The following is a 6856-nucleotide window of genomic DNA, read 5'->3' as shown; positions in this document are numbered from 1 at the left end:
TAAACAGCAATTTCTCTGTCTCTGTGATCAAAAAGGAGATAGGTCCCTTTCTTTGTTATTAAGTTTAAGGTTTCAATGATTTCATCTTTAATTCTATTTGGAAATGAAAGCCACATCCTGTAACACATATTTATGTCATCATATACAATATACATCATGAAGAGCAAGTGTCCTCACCTACACTTTAGAGTAGTCACATCATGATATTATCGAACAAGTTTCATACTTTCAAATAATGGGTAAAAATCTGGGAAGGAATTTCTCATGAAAATAAATAGAACCCAAAATTAGTCCATGCTCTGAACACAGGAAGTTCACATCTTTTATTTTCCTCGATAGACAGAAAAACCCCACCTCACCAAAGCATTGTCAGTATACTCAGTTAACTACTACTTCCCATTAACTGATGGAACACATAGGCATTGGCCTGTGTGGGAAGAAAAAAAAAAACGGCAAAGACAGATAAATAAAAGTCTGTTTCCTTCTAATACATTAGTCACCATCAAAGAAATAAACAATCTGAATACTTCTCCATGACTATATATTTAGTACAAAGCATATTGCATTTATTTTAACATTTCCCCACCTGGAAACTCAGGGCTTAAGTATCTTCTGCAATCAACAAGCCTTCTTCTCAATGTGCCCTGTCACCTTTGTAGCAACCCGGCACTTGCTGGCATGGGACTTAGGGGTGGTGGTGGTGGTGATTGCAAAGGTTGTGGTGTAGAAATTTGCAGATGGAGAACTGGGCTCTAGGGACGGACATGAAGAGATGCAGAAAAGAGCTGAGAGAGAAAGCTGTCATATTTGCACAGAAGAACCGCCAAATCAGAGCGCAGAGAAGATTTCATTGGCGGAGCCCCATCAACGGCAACTAATCCTGTCAGAACGAAAGAAAATTGTAAATGCTCTCTCCAGAAACTGTCCGCCCATTGCAGCTAATCGAACACAAACGCACAAATAGAGACACCAACCACTCTTGCTCTGCTGCTACACACAGCGGGTGAGGGCGAGGAGACCAGTTCCTGGGAGCAGGCACGCGGGGGCACAGACACACTCACTCGCACACACGCACACACGCACACGCCAGCCTGCGGGCTTGGCCAGAGCCCTGAAGTCACAGATCTCACTTGGAAATCGCCAGAGGCGCTGGGAGAAGTGGAGGAGCGCAGCTCCCAGACACTAATTACTACTTCCCCGGCACTCGGGTGAAGAAATGAAGCCCGCCCAGCTCTTTGCCGTATCCAGGTCTCCTTTCTGTTTCGGTGTCCACAGTCATCTCCCTGAAAGCCAGGTTTGAAAGTCTTATTTGCCTGTGTTTTGGGGGTGTGCTGCTCAGGGTTGCGGAAAGATGCAATTTGACTCCATTCTGAACAGACCATTGGGGTCCCAGATTAGCCGAGTGACAAGACCGATGTGAAATGCCCTGCAGCCTTCTCTGAGCCTTGGGGTCCGCAGTCTCCCCGCCTCCCTTGCCCCACCCGTCTAAGTGCGGCGGCGGCGACTAATCTTTCGCTTTTCTCTTGCAAGATCCAGGGAGAAGGCAAGCGGGCAGCCAGCTGAGGACTTAAAGCCGTGCCGCTCGCTCCCAAGCCGGTCCAACCTTGAGCCCGCCAAAGGCTCTTCGCTCCAGCCAGACTTCATCAGATCGCAGCCCCGGGCGACTAAGTCAGCGACAGGTAAAGACTCTGCTATACGGCCGGGTTTTCTGATTGTCCACACCAAGGGCCCTGGTACCTCTCAGCTCCTCCCCATCACCCGACCCTGGCTGCAGAGGGTCTGGGTTTGAAAGAACTGTTTGGTGGTCCCCGACACGTGCAGGGTTTCCATTGGAAACTTTGGCATCTGGGGCTTGTTGGAGAGGACACGTACCTTGGCGGGTCTGAAAAAAAAAAAGGAGGCGTTTCACAGCTGGGGCGGGGGAAACCACTGGAGTAGCTAAGTCCAGTGGAATGTGGCAAAAGCAGCCTGTGAGCGCCATACCCCAGTATGGCTCTGTCTTTGCGCTTGGCACCCCCCCCCCGCCCCCTCTGCTGTCACAGACTCTGCTCCTATTCATCCCTCCAGTCCAGATGCTGTCGTGGGAAAGGCAACAAGAGCTCAGTCTCTCCTGCCGCTCACCCCTCCTCCTTAAGCCCCCCCTTAAAGCCCTAGGGTCTGGGCACACTGCATTTAGGGTGGAGGCCCCCTCGCCACCACTCCACGCTGTCCTCTGACTCCGCCTTGGGAGAGAGCCTTCCGGTGAGGTGAGGGAGACCGGTTTTGTGCTGTTGTCCCCGGACCTTGGCGGGGAGAAGAAGGTTGGGGAAGGTTTCCAAAAGAAAGAGAAGGGAGTCCTCCACAAGCCTATTTTCCTCCGCTGGCGCACAAGGTTGATTGTCCACTGTGGCTGAGGAAAGGGGCCCCAGTCCAGAGCTGATGAAGTCTCAGACGCTGCAGGAGCTTGACCTTCCAACTCATGGTGGGTACTGGACCACTCTGCCAGTCTCAGATAGAGAATAGCTGTGGTGCAAATGACCTTTACTGTTGGCACCTGCGGAGCTAAGCTATCATCTCTAACTTGTGGCTCTGGGAGCGTCTGAGGTGCGGTCCAAACCCGGTTGCAGATACAAAATACAGAAATTCCACCTGTGCGCTCCACCCTTCCATGTCCCTGGGGTGTCAGAAGCCTAGCAAGCAGGGAGACTTGCTTTGCAGAGCGCTCCAGGGGTAAGAATTCACCCAAATTGACATCTATGGGGGAGGGGGATACTCTGCCTCTAACCTTCTACAGTATATACATCCTCTTTTCTATCTCCGGTCCTTCTGCGCCCTTATGGCGACTCTTCTGAGTCACTAAATAGTCCAAGGGAGGGTCGACCGGTCTTTCAGTCCCTTTTGATGCAGACTCGCAGACTCGGGAGCTTGTGTGCAAATGCCCACAGAGAGAAGTACTTGCTGCCAAGAGCTGGGAGGAGGGCACAGAAATGGAAGTAAACGCTGAAGGCAAGTAAAATTGCCCGCTGACAAGTCACCCAAACTGCCCTCTCAAGTTCTGGTGTCACTTCAGGGTCCCTGTGAGTCTGTTCCTGCAACCCCACTGCTCCAAAGCTTCCCACTGCAGGAAGCCCTTTGCCCTTATGCTCCAGGTCCAGACTCTCCCACGCTGACCTTACATCACTCTACTCTTTTTCTTTCTGTCTGGTTTTGCCTCTCTTGTTCTTTCTTTTACGCTGGATGGCAGTTGGTATATGGAAATCTTATGATGCTCAGTCCCTCCGGCATAAGCAGCCAGCACCACAAACACACATCCCAAAGCTCTTCCATACACTCATTAGCGCTTCAGCGTTTGGCCACCTTTGGGCATTCCCTCAGCATCTGCAGCCTTGGTCATCTTTGCCAAGGCTTCTGCCTCAACCCGGCTGAATGGTGAGGGGAGCCACTCCTATACCCTGGAAAACCTCAGGACAATCAGGTAGAATTGGGAATTTGAAGTAGAAGTGAGGTGGAGAGACTGTACTGGGGCAGCTCAAAGAGGTGAGCACTCCTAAGGTGCAGTGGGGAGCGATTTTCCCGTCCCAACACTGGGTGTCTTGCCCCCAGTGCAACTAGCTGCATCTTTTTTTCCAACCCTTTCGGGGTAGTCTGATAGCTGAGTACTGGAGTGGGCTTGCACTTTCTTGCAATTGGCACATTTCTGAATACAGAGTTCTTTACTCAAAGAATCAGCTGAGCTCATGAACTCCGTGTTAACTAACTCTGGATTGTGGGGCAAAAGATTTCAGGATGGTTTCTGCAGACAATTAGGTGCATAAGCATAAACTGTCTGGATAAGCATGGGGTGGGTATGTTCTTTTCACTGCTAGGAATAACAAGGATCTTGACAAACATACACAGAAACTTCTCATCATCAGGCAGCCCTGGGTCATCTTGAAAAATATTGCAAAGACACCGAATGGCTGTAGAGATAAAACCAGTCGATTTAGCTAAGACACAATTTCATGCTGAGAATTATATTGGGCTACAGCTGACAAAGGGCACCTTTGAGATTGTTGTCAAAGATGGAAAGACCTTTGTGCCAACACCGTTACAACCTTCCCCTAGGAAAGGGACTTAGGAGTCATGTTGAAGCTAGATTGTCACCCTGATACTAAAAAGACATGTTGAAGTTCTGGCAATATAATGATAAACAACTTCTCATCAACTCTATGAACTTACTGAGATGAAATAATATCAGCAAATGAGTTTTAAAATCCAAAACTGACTTCCTAAAGGCCAGGAACATCTCCCCAGGTTTATCTATGGCTTGAGGGTTCTATGTATATAATGGAGTGGACGTAGGGAAAAGTTGAGTTGTAGGACCCAAAAGTAAGAGTAGGCTGGCTGCCTGACAGATGTTTTGTCAGCCTGTAAAAAGAGAAATGATGTGCGCTTATGTAAGTGTGCCTGAGGGTGCCTGGAGGGGAACTGGAGAAAGGAACTAGGTGGATTGCAATATCCCTATCATAGTTCAAGTGCATGAGAACCCAGAAAACATGTTTGAAGCTCTTAAGTGACTTCAGAGGCAGCTGTGGAAGAGATTAACAGTTAAAATATAGAAACTCTTCCTGCAGTGAGCTCCCAGAGGCAACCATTGGGTGGGGGGGGGGGGCGGGGGGGCGATAAACTGCTGTCTTTAAAAATAAAATGAATAAATTGAAATTGGTCTGAAAGTGAATTTATCTCTCTCTTTGTCCAGACAGTTTCCCCTAATCCCCAAGCTGGGCAATTGGACACAAACTTAGAGGACAATTGCCAAATTCCAATCCAGAACAGCCCACTTCTAAGGCCAAGGATAAAACAGGGCTCGGGCATCTTCAGAGGTGGCTAGCCTGCTGGCTGGCAAGAGGGGGAACTGAAGGTATGAGTGTCCAGTGGTCAGTGTAGAGTAAGCTGGCTGATGAGAAGGCATGTGTCTCCAAGACCCACCGCAATGGGTAAAAGAGAATTATAGCCCAATGTAAGAGAGGTGAAGAGGAAATGGGAGAAAGAGGAAGGGAACGAAAGTATCTTTCCATATAACTACCCAGAGAGCCTTCTTCACACAGTCTTAACCTTTCTTGCTTTTACTCCACAAGGTAGAGACTGACAAACATGTCAGAGTCCCCTTGAAAGACTGTTTCTATTCATAGAAATTATCTTTGCACTGGTATTTTATTTTTGATGTCCATGCGGTGTCCCCACAAGGACTCAAACGTATTAAACCCTGGTAAATTCTCCCTGTGGCTATTCACAACTGCCCATCATTCTTATCATTTGTTTGCACTCCGTTTCCTTTGGTTCATTGAGCAGATGTTCCAGTTCCTTGCATTAGGGGTCGGCAATGCAAGTGTACTTTCTGCATATCCTAGGCTTTCCTGTGTTGTCTTGTGGTATAAAAATATGAACACGTGTGCCTGAATGTTCGTGTGTGTGTGTGTGCGTGTGTGTGTGTGTGTGTGTGTGTGTGTGTGTGTGTGTGTGTGTGTTAGAGAGGCAGGAGGTAGAACATGGGAAGCAGGTCATCTTTTCTTAGGCATTTTCAAACTTTATGCTAAATTCCTGGTACGTTCCTAAGCAGCTTACATGCATTGTATTATCTGTTTTTGCTAAAATCCTTATGATTTTAAATAGTGCCAAACACATCCCAGGAACTTAATAAATCTGTGCTGAACAAGTAAATATATGAATCCATTTTCTCATTGCAACAATCCTAGGAGATAGATGCTATTTTCTTGATTTTACAGGAAAAGAAACCCACAGTCACAGAAATGCAGTGATGGCCCCAAATCACATAAATAGTATGTTGTAGCCCCAAGTTACAAACACAGCCTGTTGGACTCCCCGAGGCTTCACTCTGATACTGTGCTAATTGATTGTATACAGAGGCATAACCTGCATTTTTCCTGTGTTTGCGGAAAGCAACACTGTGATATTCAGTTTTCAGTCATGTTCTCTCCATCCGTTTAATGCAACTCTGCCTTTTCTGCTTAGACCCCCTACGTTCAGGCAAAGAAACGTAAGAAGCGTCAGTGCCAACTACATTCCTAATTGGCACAACATGCTTATTCTACTTAGTTATTATTTCTGGTGGAAGAAATCAAAGGCATTAAGAGTACCAGGCTCTTTGCCAAGTGTCACATACACCTCTCAGCTAAGGCAAGCAAGAGAACCAAGTGGATGTCAGATGCCTTCCAGTTGAACCCATGAGAAGCACATAAATAGATTTCCCAAAGGTGAAACATCTGAGTACTTCATGAGAAGGTTCACAAGTCAATGTCCATTCTAGCATCTCTCCATCGTCTTATGGTGGATGAGTTGCTCTCTGTTGTTTTTCTCACTTTGGACACTTGAGTGCTAAGTTTCAATGGCTTCTTTTAATTTTAACCGACTTTATTGTCACTATCAACTTTGCAAGGCAATTGTGACTTTGTGAACTGCTATCAGCTGAGGTGGAGGAAGAGAAGTTAGAGTTTCTATGCCTTCTATTCCTGCCTTACTTCATTCCTTTTCTTCTTTCTTCTCACATGCTGAAGTTCCTTTTATACTATGACCTAAATATACAATCATCTTAGCTGCTGCTGTTACCATGGTAATGTTTCATGGTAGATAAGGGTATACTATAAGAATCAGTTTCTGTCATTAGTAATGGAATTCTTTCCCCCTCAACCCCTCTCCCTCTAGCCAAGCCTACACCTAATGATGCCCTCTGGTGTTCAAAGGCAGAAAGCGCACTGGTTTGTTTATGAGGTGCTCGTCACTGTTTAAAGCTTAGGAGACACTTTCTTTAATTTCAATTTGAAAATAAAAATAACTCAGATAAGGTTTCATTAATATAGTTTAAACAATGATATTACAA

The 6856-nt window shown here is 46.6% G+C and overlaps 1 protein-coding gene across 2 annotated transcripts in view; it reads left to right on the top strand.

Annotated features, from left to right (window-relative positions):
* Positions 1–226: 226 nt before the first annotated feature.
* Chrm2 (cholinergic receptor muscarinic 2) overlaps positions 227–6856 on the top strand; it is a 132666-nt gene continuing 126036 nt past the window's right edge. The window contains exons 1-2 of one of the 2 annotated variants that reach the window (XM_034518740.2): positions 227–1294; positions 1531–1679. The gene's annotated coding sequence lies outside the window, so the exon portion shown is untranslated. Of the gene's footprint in view, positions 1295–1530; positions 1680–1877; positions 2462–6856 lie in introns of those variants that run through there. The other variant, XM_076913544.1, reaches the window with a different exon arrangement.

The sequence above is a fragment of the Arvicanthis niloticus genome, chromosome 15, assembly GCF_011762505.2.
Source record: "Arvicanthis niloticus isolate mArvNil1 chromosome 15, mArvNil1.pat.X, whole genome shotgun sequence".
Taxonomy (NCBI): Eukaryota; Metazoa; Chordata; class Mammalia; order Rodentia; family Muridae; genus Arvicanthis; species Arvicanthis niloticus.
This window is presented reverse-complemented; position numbering and strand designations above follow the sequence as displayed.